Consider the following 12,475-nt stretch of genomic DNA (forward strand, 5'->3'; position numbering starts at 1 on the left):
GGACAGAGAGAGACAGAGCATGAATGGGGGAGGGGCAGAGAGAGAGGGAGACACAGAATCGGAAACAGGCTCCAGGCTCCGAGCCATCAGCCCAGAGCCTGACGCGGGGCTCGAACTCACGGACCGCAAGATCGTGACCTGGCTGAAGTCGGACGCTTAACCGACTGCGCCACCCAGGCGCCCCAAGAATGTTAAGGTTTTGACCACGTTGTGTGGTTGGGTTCTAACCCTGACTCTGTCCGGAAGGATTCTGTGCCCTTCGTTGTCTCACTTCACCTTATCGGGCCTCAGTTTCCTTGCCTGAGCTCCTGTCCAGCTCTGAAATTGTGTAGGGACACTGTTTAAACCACCTGCGCTCGTGTCACAAGTCCTTCATCTGAGGTTGGTTCGCGGAGGAAGGGCAGAGGGATGACCACTACGCTTCAGTATGAATTTTCTGATGCTCGCTGTGAATCCCTCTGACGTTGTAGTCCTGAGTCAGATCAGCAGTTTTGGGCCTATGGCCAGAGAGTTATGTTCTTCAGGATGTAGAACAGCTCCAGACACCTTTTTTTCTCTTCACAGAATGCTACTCAATTGAAAACCATCTGTTAAAGAAAACATTTCACCTATGGTTCCTATGTGTAGAGAATGAAATGGGATTGCAGAGTTGACTTCCCATTTCGGATAAATCCCTATTTATTACTAAAGGCAGGTTGGAGAAGTAGCTGGAAATCCATAGTCACACAGTGCCCTTAGCACTCTGTTCTCTTGTACCTAGTGGGTTATCCCCCTTTACCAAAAACTTGCCCTACAAAGCTGACTGACAGCAGAAAGGACAAAGGAGGAGACACGTCCCCAGCCACACTGGACTAACCTCCCTTGGTCTTTAATGGAGCAGTAGCCGTGATAGTCTGCTAACTGTACCCATGGAAATCAGCTTTCTTTAATCCCAAACTGTTAGCCTGTAAGTTGTTTGTGTGTCGATAATGGCTAAATGGTGAAAACATTGCTTTTCTTAGCTCCAGATGAACCTTTTCCTTTCAGGAGAGTGGGTTGGGTTTGCTGAGCCATGTGATTGGATGGGGACAAGGGGTGAGAGTGGGTGGTATTTCCAAAGCGCGCTCAGGTGACGATGAGATGACGCAGAGCCGCCGTGCGAGGGGGATGTGCAAAGTGAGATGCTGGAATGAATCGCTTTGAATAGTAAGGAGATTTTACAAGCAGTGTCCGGAGAAAAAAATGGAGAAAAATGGGAGGAAGAAACATGGAGACGGAGAGCCGTCTAATGGGGACGTTAAGCTTCGCCAAGTGGCCGGTGTGTGTCTCCACCTTCAGTAGGGTACATACGTGACTTGCTGATTTGTTGCGGCATCGGATTTGTTTTGGAGGGCAGCGGGTGCAGTCAGCTGCCCGGTTTGAGGTGGGTTGGGTATGGGCAAGAGCCAAAGCTGTCCAAACCCAGCCGTATCGGGCTTGCGTCTGAAGAGACTGGTGTCGAAGACCTATGGAGAGCGCTCTAGAGCTACCGTGGGCCTCAAGTGGGGATGTGTCTCATCCCCTTGCTGTGGTAGGAGTGTTTCTGACCTGTTTAGGTCAGTGCAGCTCCTTTTGTGACTGATGAAAAGTTCTCATCCTATCCAGTCCCCTCAAGGTCTAAAATCCACACTTAGGAAATTCCTTCTGGAAGGTTACCAAAGTTCCTCTGTGCTTGATTAATCTTTGTATAATGAGCACCTAGCAAGGCTTCATATCTTACCGTGGTAGATGGTCAATTGCTTAATGCCATGGTTTAGACCTTTGTCATGTCGTAGAGAGTGGGTAGAGGTGACCTCCACTCTCCAGGTGAGGATCTCAGCCAGTCCTGAGTCCTGAGCCCTGAGTCCTGATCTCCCAGGCATGTCTGGGATGATACTTTCCCCTAACCGGAACAGCTCCATACTCAGGTTTCTTGGAGGATCATATTTTAAAAAGAGGTCCTGTTGTTAAAAAGTAAAAACAAAAAAACAACAAAAAAAACCCCCAACATTTGGGAATCACTGCTTTTGGGGACAGGACTTTGATGTCTGTGAAGAACATTATTAAATTATTAAATCCCTTTTCTTTTTTTTGTCTTTCTTGAGTTGCATAATCTCAGGTTTTTCCCTCTATATAATTACTTTTTTTTTTTTTTTTTAATTTTTTTTTTTCAACGTTTTTAATTTTATTTTTGGGACAGAGAGAGACAGAGCATGAATGGGGGAGGGGCAGAGAGAGAGGGAGACACAGAATCGGAAACAGGCTCCAGGCTCCGAGCCATCAGCCCAGAGCCTGACGCGGGGCTCGAACTCACGGACCGCGAGATCGTGACCTGGCTGAAGTCGGACGCTTAACCGACTGCGCCACCCAGGTGCCCCTATAATTACATTTTTTAATCTGTGAGATGTCCTCATAGCAGTTATCCTGTGAACAGTTGTCTTGTCCTTTCTAAACTGTTATCACCGAGCAAGACATGACATAGCATTTTAGTGATTCTATGATGCATTTTTTTAATAACAGATTTTAACATTTAACAGATTTAACATTTCTGAAACTGGGATGTACTTTCCAAATCAGTGGCATTTTGCGATTGCTTTCAGCCAGGAGACCTGGTTGTCATTGCCTTAACTAATTCATCTCATTTTTCTTTTTCTTTTTCTAAGTGCCCAAGAGTGATGCATTATAAAAATATATGTCCGAATATGTCTAAAAGGGCTCTTTCAATAAAAATAAAAGGAACTTTCTAAGTAATGAGAAACCATGTCATAGTTTAATTGGCAACATTTTGCTTTCTTAGTGCTTGGTAAAATGATGGGTGCATCTTAGAACTGAGGGATTCCTGGTTTCACAGAAACACAGTATATTCTTGCGTTAAGTTTGGGTCTAAGCCCCCCGGCCAGTGTGGTGCCCTGCATACGTGTAGCAGCTTCTCGGCAACAGTTTGATCAGAAGAGACACCGTGGAAGATGGTGCAGGGTCCTGTGTGTTGGACACTCCTTGTGTCTTCTAGCCCCCCACCCCCATTACGATAGAAAAGGCTGGTGCCACCCCCATTACGGTAGAAAAGGCTGGTGGTCCGCAGTGACCTCTTGATGACTTTTTTCTCTACTCTCAGCTCATAACTGTCGTCCATCTTCTGTTTGATGTACTTGCAGTCTGATACAGGCTTTGTAACTTCCTTCTTTTCTTGAGTTCCTCATACAGTGTGTTCTTACCAGCCATGCGTCCTCTCCTAGATGTTTCTCATTAAGAGAGCAAATGTTTGTCTTATGGGCAGGAATTGCAGGCAGCTTCTGTGTCTTTCCTGTAGGCCTAGAGGGGAGTGAAGATGAAGGGAGCAGCGTTGTGAATTTGATGTCCTGTCCGTGTCAGATAGCCATGTACAGATTGTAGGCAGATAGAACAAAGAGCTTTAAGTATGGGCCACGCTGGTGAAGATACAGTGCAAAGCTGTAGTAATCAAAACAGTACGGCACTGTCACAAAAAAGATCTTTGGAACAGAATAGAGAGCTCAGGAATAAATCCGTGCTTTTATGGTCAATCTGCGACGAAAGGGGGAAGAACATACAATAGGGAAAATGAGTCTCTTCATCCAATGGTGCTGGGAAAACTGGCCGGCCACATGCCAGAGTATGAAAGTCTACTTTGTTACACCATACGCAAAAGTAAACTCAAAATAGATTAGAAACCTAAGTGTGAGGCCTGAAACCACAAAACTCTGAGAAGAGAACAGAGGCAACAATTTCTTTGGCATCAGCCGTAGCAACGTTTTTCTAGAACTGTCTTCTCAGGCAAGCCAAACAACAGAAAAAATAAACTACTGGGGCTACACCAGAATAAAAATCTTCTGCACGGCAAAGGAAACAATAAACAAACCAGAAAGACAACCTACTGAATGGGAGAAGATACTTGCAAATGATTATTATCTAGTAAGGGGTGAACACTCGAAATGTATAAAGAACTCACAGAACTCAACACCAAAAAAACCCCAGTCTGATTAAAAAAATACCTGTTGGGATGAGCACTGGATGTTGTATGGAAACCAATTTGACCATCAATTTCATATTAAAAAAAATAATAAAAAAATAGGCAGAGAACCTAAAGACCTTTCTCCAAAGAAGACACACAGATGACCAATAGACACATGAAAAGATGCTCAATATCATTAATCATCAGGGAAATGCAAATCAAAACCACAATGAGATGTCCGCTCACACCTGTCAGAACAGCTAGAAGGAAAAGAAATAACAATTGTTGGCAAGGATGTGGAGAAAAAGGAAACTGCATGCACTGTTGGTGGGAATGCAAACTGGGGCAGCCACTGTAGAAGACAGTATAGAGAGTCCTCAAAAAATTAACAGTAGAAATACCATATGATCCAGGAATACCATATGACCCTGCTAATTGGTATTTCCCCAAGGAAAAAGAAAACACTTTGAAAGCATACATGCACCCCTGTGTTAATTGCAGCATTATTTACAGTAGCCAAACTATGGAAGCAACCCAAGTGTCAATTGGTAGATGAATGGATAATGAAGATGTGGGGAGTAAACACACACACACACACACACACACACACACACACAGGAATATTACTCAACCCTATAAAGGTCTTGCCATTCGCAACAACATGGTTGAACATAGACAATATTATGCTAAGTGAAATAAGTCAGAGAAAGACAAATATATGATTTCACTGCTTTGCGGAATCTAAAAAAACCACATAAATGAATCAACAAAAAGCAGAATCAGACCTATAAATACAGAGAACAAACTGATGGTTGCCAGGGGTGTGGGGGATGGGCAGAATGGGTGAAGGAGAGTGGCAGGTATAGGCTTGCGGTTATGGAATGAATAAGTCATGGGAATAAAAAGCACAGAGAGTGTAAAGAATATCGTCAGCGGTATTGTAATAGTGTCATATGGCGAACAGCATGGGATAATGTAGAGACTGAGTCAAATCACTGTGCTGTGCACCTGAAACTAACGTAACATTGTCAATTATAGTAAATAGAAAAATTGGTGAAGCACATAACCATGTGAAAGTAGTCTTCATTATTTTGAAGGAAAAAAAAAAAGCCATTTCCAGTTGTAACTGTCTCCTCAGGAGGCACAGTGCTCCCTCCTGTCTGGATAGCTAAACATCTGGGCCCTCTGGATTCATAATGCAGGAAGAGCGATGTGCGAGCACATAATTGGGCAGGAGCAGTGTAGGAGCTTTATATGGGGAGCGAGAGAATGCTCTGGATCCCAGGGGAGGATCTTGTGTTCATTGCAGGGAGAGGAGTCTGGCAGAAGTAGTAACCTTTGAATGTGGCCTTGAGAGGGAGTTGCCATGAGGAGAAGGTGAGTACTTGGATGCACCTGGACCAGAGACCATGGAGAAGTGTAGGCAGGGAGTCTGGAGGGGGAGCCAGATCCTGCAGGCTTTATACTGTGGTTGTTTCGTATTTGCTTGACTTCGCACATAATTTATGCTTTTCAAAATCAGGTGGTATCCTCTAGTTAAAGAAAAAAAAGATCGTTTAGAGCCTCTAGCTGCAGGGACTGTGTGCACTGAGAAGGTAGACTGCTCAGATAGAGGTTGGGCCTTGGAGAGAATCAGGCTTAGGGTTATGGGATAATACTGGAAACTTGGAGACTGGTCGAGGGCTGGAATCTCCATCAGCAAGGCTTTTGAAAGTGGGGAAGGAGACAGAAGACACAAAGGTCGGTTTCAGAGGTTTGATCTAAGGAGTTCCAACACCACATTCAGGGCAGAGAGCAGGGCAGAGTGGTTTTAATCCTGGGGTCCAGCTGCAAGTTTCCCGGCTCTGGACAGGCCAAGTGGTGGGGAAAGCCAGATAGCGATGGCTTACAACAAAGGAGCTGTCACAGCAGCTGGGCACTGCTTCCCTGGCGGGGCCCACCTGGGTGGGGGACCTGCCTTTTCCTTGGCCTTGGGAGGCAGCTGTGTTGAGTAGGGGCTGGAGACTCAGGCAGGCTGCGTTGGATTAAGCTAAATGGCTTCCTGTTCAGCCTTCAGGGCCTCGCATGCTAAGGCAGTCTGGATCTGTGTAACAAATGTGGGTTCTTAAGAATGTGAACCATCGGAAGGACCCAGTGGCTTGGATCCGAGGGCCGCCTTGCTGGCTGAGCGGGATGGAAGGCGTTCTTCTTTCCCCTTCTGCCCTTTTCCAAAGAGTAGAAGTTGCTTTTAAATGTGTCTTAAGTATGAATTTGAATGAATCAGCCTGTGGATTTTGCTGTAACTCTAATCTCACCTCACTTTATTTCAGTGGTTTATGTTTTGGCCTACTTCAGTAAATCATTTTGATACCAAGTAATATAGGCAAACTGTATTTTATTGGGGAAAAAATCTTTATTCATAGCAGATTTTCCAATATGTGCCAAAATATCGCTGTCATGATGTTTTATGTGTCTGTTCCAAAACAAACAATTAAAGAGCAATTTCAGTGGCAAATGTTAACAATAAAAATGGGATTAGCAATGCGATAGTTTGACAATTATATTGTTTTAGCAATCTTGAGGATAGCAGCTGAAGCAAGCTTGAGTAAATCTTTCAAGTCAATGGTATCTTTAGGAAAGAGTCTCTTTATGGACCCTTGGAGCCGCGAGGATTTAATCATGGAGACACCAGTGTAGTATAGACTGGCAACCACATTACTTTTAAGAAATGTTTTCAGTCCTGCGCATTCATCAGGCTTTTAAAATTACTTGGCTCTTTTCTACTTGCAACCCACCTGATGTGAATTGGTTCTTTCAGGGTATGTTAAAATGACAGGTTCCTTATGAGGTTAAGACTCTGCACACTTGTGTCCAATATGCTGTTAATACGATTCTGCTGTGCACATGGGCATGAATTTCTAAAGTAGAAAACAAGATTTGATTAAAATTTCAAAATGCTTGACTTAGGAAGGTACTTTCAAAGTTACACAAAGAGTGCTTACTGGATGTAGGAGATAAATCTGTTTCTTCAAACTTGCATGGGTCCCTATTCAGGGTTTCTATAGATTGCAGAATGGAACTCTAAAACCAGCTGTTGTATACGAGATGACTTTACACACTGCTCATGCACTGTCATAAAAGTATGTACTTGGTTGTGTTTTTGTGTGTGTGTGAAGGGGAGGAAATGGATATGCACGGATCTGTTCTTGGTAGCTTGTGTCATCAATTTGTATTTGCAAAATAGCCCTCTAGGGCAAGGGTGTAATCTCTCGGCCCTGGATTGAATGAAGAGAAGTTGTCCATATACCAACTGAACACTCTAATCAGATCAGTATCCTGATAGCCGGTTAGCCAGAATAAATGGGTGGAAGCTAAGGAAAATAAACTTATATCAGCAAACTTGGCTTGAAGCGTCACTGGTTTCTGCATAAGTAGCCCAACTGGTTTGAAAGAAGATGGACTTTATTAAGATAAATACCACATATTGTGTCCACTGGAAAAAAAATGCTAAAATAGAGCTTAGGCTATCTTTGGCCAATCATAGGGCACACATTGGGAGTGTGTTACATATGGCTTCTCCAGAGCCAGTGGAATCCTGAGTTTTTTTATCATCCCATGTCTAGTTAGTTCTGCTCCAGATCCTGGGCCCCACTTTGAGGAAATAGTATTCCTTCTTCCTTCTCTCTAAGGAAACAGTGTAGTTAAAGAGCACAGAAGTAGACAAGTGATCTGTACTTCCCAGGAATGTAGCTTTTGCATTTTTTGGTTTTTACTCTTGGTTGGTTGTGGAATTAGACTTGTAAAGAAATGAGTGAAACCTCAGTAAAAATGAGCAGCAGACAAGTGAAGGGAGTCCGGTACAGTGGGATGAGGGAAGAGCAGAGAAACCAAACCACCGGATTAAATTTTAAAGAAGTGAAAAGATAGTATTCTACTGAAGAGACAGTTTTCTTGTCTGGATGTCTGTGAATCTTGGGTGTTTATGGGAGTCTCTGCCTTCACTCATCTCAGTGCCCGTGTGTTGATTACATTTCCCCCAGAGACCTGCACTTCTCACAGGGGAGCTAGTAGCCACATAGGGCCTGCTGAGCCCTGAAACATAGCTAGTTTGAATAGAAATGTGCTCTAAGTGTCAAATATCAGATTAAAAAAAAAAGCGTTAAGTAGCTGATTAATTTTCTAATATGATATGTTAAAATAATAGTTTGGATATATTGGGCTAAGTGAAATATTATTAGTTTCATGTATCTCTTTTTATTTGTTTATGGCAGCTTCCAGAGCATTTAAAACGTGTGGTTTGCATTCTATTTCTGTCGGTTAGTACCGTGGTAGGTGATTTCCTAAGTCTCATATCCTCAGTTACGTTGTGAGTTTCACTTAGGGAAGAAACCATGCTGGATACAACCTCGTTTGCTCCCAGCACGTTGCCCTCCCGCTTTTTGCCTTTCAGTATGTGTTGATTCATTCATGAACACATGAGAGAGGTGAGGCAGGGCTGTTACACTTAGATCCATCCATCCTAGGCTGTGGTCACCAGCCGATCTTTCTCCCCTTGGTGATGGGTGGGAAGATGAAATAGAAAGACGGGCTAGTGTTCTCCAAGGTGATATACTTGCAAAAGGTAGTTCGGCCATGGCTGGTGACACCATTTGATTTTACTTCTGACTCGGGACTGTCTGGAGATGCCCAGTCATTGGCCATTGGCCATTGGCCATTGGCCACCTTTGGGTTCAGGTTGGTGTTAAAAAATAAAATGCCTACTGTGGTCATCAGGCATTGCCTAGTCCCCTGACTCCAAAACTCTTGTGTTTAGGCCCCTTGGGTAGATGGGAACGGAGTAGAATAATTTGTGGTAAATGTAAAGAATTCCTGGAGGGCCTAGTGTAAAATCAGTGATCGCCCATTCTCAGGATGTAACCTCTGAATGTTACTTCCGCATAAACTTCTCCAGTAATGTAGGATTCAATAGTTTCTTTGTGATCAAAACGGTTGAGAATACCCACTTTTAAAGAAAGTGGAAATGTCAGCAGAAAGTTACTAGTTTCGATTAAAGCCACAAACATCTATTAGCATTTGCTTTTGATGCTCTTGGCGTTTGTTTTCTTGGATGAGCAAAAAAAGCAGAATTTATGCGCTTACCCAGAGCTGCAAAGGATTTTCAGACTGAGCCAGGAAATCTGACGGACTAAAGCAGTTTACAGATTTATGGGAAAAGGAGAGCTTTTTAAATAGCACTAGCAAGTGAAATTGCATTTTGGATTTATTAGAGGTACCAAATTGGAGAAAGACTGTGATGAGAAGCCAGTGAGGGCAAATTATTACATAGGATTTTTAGGTTCATTTTTTTCTGGTAACAAAATCAGCACCTACTTGTAAAGCATCCAAACAGCACAGCAGTATCTAATGTAGAATGTGAAGATCTTCCATAATATCATACCGCACAGCTTAAATCATATTTCTGTATTATTTCTACACATGTGTTATATCTCTTTCTTTAAAAAAGTTTATTTATTTTGGGGTGCCTGGGTGACTCAGGCAGTTGAGCGTCCGACTTGTGCTCGGGTCATGATCTTGCGGTTTGTGGGTTCGAGCCCCGTGTCCAGCTCTGTGCTGACAGCTCAGAGTCTGGAGCCTGTTTCGCATTCTGTGTCTCCTTCTCTCTCTGCCCCTCCCCAGCTTGCACTCTGTCTCTCTCAAAAATAAGTACAAATATTTTTGAGAGAGAGAGAGCATGAGCTGGGGAGTAGCAGAGAGAGAGGGAGACAGAGAATCTGCACTATCAACGTGGTAGCCTGGCAGCCCATGGGCTCAAACCCACGAACTGTGAAGTGATGACCCGAGCCAAAATCAAGAGTCAGATGCTTAGCTGATTAAGCCACCCAGGCGCCTCTCTCTCTTTGTTGTTTTAATAAAAAGCGGAACAAACTAAATATTTTATTTTGTATCTGCCTTAGTGTATAATGTCCATGCCAGCGCGGTGTGTGTGTGTGTGTGTGTGTGTGTGTGTGTGTGTGTATTTGTGTGTGTGTCCGCATGCACATGGGTACTATTTATTCTATTTCATGGCCATATAATATTTCATTGTAGTGGCATAATTTATCTAGCCAGTCCCCACTGACGGACACTTACAATTTTTCCCTTCCCTTTTTTGCTAACATAAACAACACTGAACAAAATAACTTTGCACATCTGTGAGTTTTTGTAAGTTCTTTAAAGTTGAACCGTTATGCCAAAGTATATGTATCTTTGTGTTTTAATATTCCTCTCAAAAATGTTAAAAAAATTTTGTTAACGTTTATCTATCTTTGAGAGAGAGAGAGATAGGGAGATAGAGTGTGAGCAGGGGGGAGGAGCAGAGAGGGAGACACAGAATCTGAAGCAGGATCCAAGGCTCCAAGCTGTCAGCACAGAACCCGACGTGGGGCTTGACCCCACGAGCTGTGAGATCATGACCTGAGCCGAAGTTGGCGCTCAACCGACTGAGCCACCCAGGCGCCCCTCAGAAATGTTCATATAAAATTTTTTACACACTACCACCTGTGACACACTCACACTGAGTATTATTATCAGTTGTTTATGTTTTGACCTGTTTGCTTTTAAGTATATATGTGTCTTCAGTGTTTTACAGCATGCTTGGGCAAGGACTTCCCTCAACAAGTTTATATAATGTCAATCTGCATTTTATTCTGTACAGTTGTAGTGTCATGATTTAAATCTTTGCTCTGAAATAACTTTGTTGTAAGGAATGGGTACAAATCCAGCTTTTCTCTTCCCTACTCCCCTTTCTCCATCTCTGAGTGGTTGTTGCGACAGTGTTTGTTGATGCAGTTCGTCATTATGGTGACTTGAAATATTATATTCATCATTCATTCACTGGATCTCCACATACTGTCTGTTGTCTGTATTGGCATATTATAAGCTGTATATATTTAACATAGGTAATTTGGTGAGGTTTTGCATATGTCTGTTCAATCAAGGTAATGAACATATCCGTTATCCCCTAAAAGTTCCTGCTCTTGTGTGTAATCCATCCCTCTATAGCCCCTTCCTGTCCCAGGCAACTATTAATTTGCTTTCAATCACTGTAGATTTGTTTTCACATGATAGTTGGCATATGGAATTTTATGTAAATGAGTAATAAGATATGGACTTTTTTTTTTTTTTTTTTTATGGACTCCTGGCTTCTTCCACTCAGCGGATGTATTTTGAGTTCATAGTAGTTGCTGTTGTCTGTATCTAACCCTAACCCTAACCCTAACCCTAACCCTAACCCTAACAACTGTAGGTTCATTTGTTTTTATTGCCAGAACTGTCCATTGTGTGGATACGCCACGGTTTCCTTATCTGTTCATCTGTCGATGGTCGTTTGGGCCGTTTCCACTTTGGGGCTGTTACGCATAACGCTGTGAACATTTGTGTATAAACTTTTGTGTGGACCTACTTTACTTTTCACTAAATGCCTAGGAATGGAATGGGTGGCATGTAGAATAAGTGTATGTTTAACCTTTTAAGAAACTGCAAAACTATCTTGGAACATGGCTCTATTATTTTAGATCCCCATTAACTGTGGATGAGAGTTTCAGTTATTCCACAATTTCATTAACACTTGGTATGATTAATCTTTTTCGTTTTAGACATTCTAATGGATTTATAGTAGCACATCAGTGTGGCTTAATTTGTATCTCCCTAATTACTACTATTGTTGGGCCCATATGCCATCTGTGTGTGTCTATGTATCTTTTATATATAGAAGGTATCTATATAAATCTCCTGCCCATTTTTTATTGTTTGTTTTCTTGTTATTGAGTCGTAAGAGTTCTTTTTTATGTCTCCCTACCAGTAGTTTGTCAGATGTATATTCTGAATATTTTTATGGCAGTGTGTGGTTTGTTTTTTTATTTCCGTAGTAGTGTTCTGAATACTAAGGTTTCTGAAGTCTGAAAGTTTTCAATTTTGGTAAAGTCCAAATATATATTTTTTAATACTAGATACTTTTTGTATCCTACTTAAGAAATACTTGCCAAAACCAAGTTCACAAAATTTGCTCCTGTGTTTTCTTTTAGAGGCATAATAGTTTTAGTTCTTACACTGAGATCTGACATATGTTTGAGTATATGGTGTGAAGGGAGAGTTGGGGTTTATTTTCTTTCTTGAGGGTATTCAATTGTTCCAGCACTGTTCCCTGAAAAAATTATCCTTTCTGTGTTGAATAACTTTGACACCTTTGGTCAAAAATTAATTGATCGTTTATGTGTGAGTTTATTTCTGGACTCTGTCTTCTGCTCTGTTGTTTTACATGTCTAGGTCCTCTGCGTTTTCATATAGGTTTTAGTATATGCTTGTCAATTTCTCTTCCAGAATGTCTGTTGGAATATTTATGGGGATTTTGTGGACTCTATTCATGATTTGGGGGGTGAAATGACATCTGAATAACACTGTGTCTTTTGATCCATTAGCTTGGTATATCTCCATTTATTTGGATATTCTTTGATATCTTGTCAGCATTGTTTTGTAGTTTTCATTGCATAG

General features: G+C 42.1%; 1 protein-coding gene across 15 annotated transcripts in view; it reads left to right on the top strand.

Moving 5' to 3' along the window:
• ULK4 (unc-51 like kinase 4) overlaps nucleotides 1–12,475 on the top strand; it is a 570,273-nt gene that overhangs the window by 268,655 nt on the left and 289,143 nt on the right. The window lies entirely within an intron of this gene.

The sequence above is a fragment of the Panthera leo genome, chromosome C2 (genome assembly GCF_018350215.1).
Source record: "Panthera leo isolate Ple1 chromosome C2, P.leo_Ple1_pat1.1, whole genome shotgun sequence".
Taxonomy (NCBI): Eukaryota; Metazoa; Chordata; class Mammalia; order Carnivora; family Felidae; genus Panthera; species Panthera leo.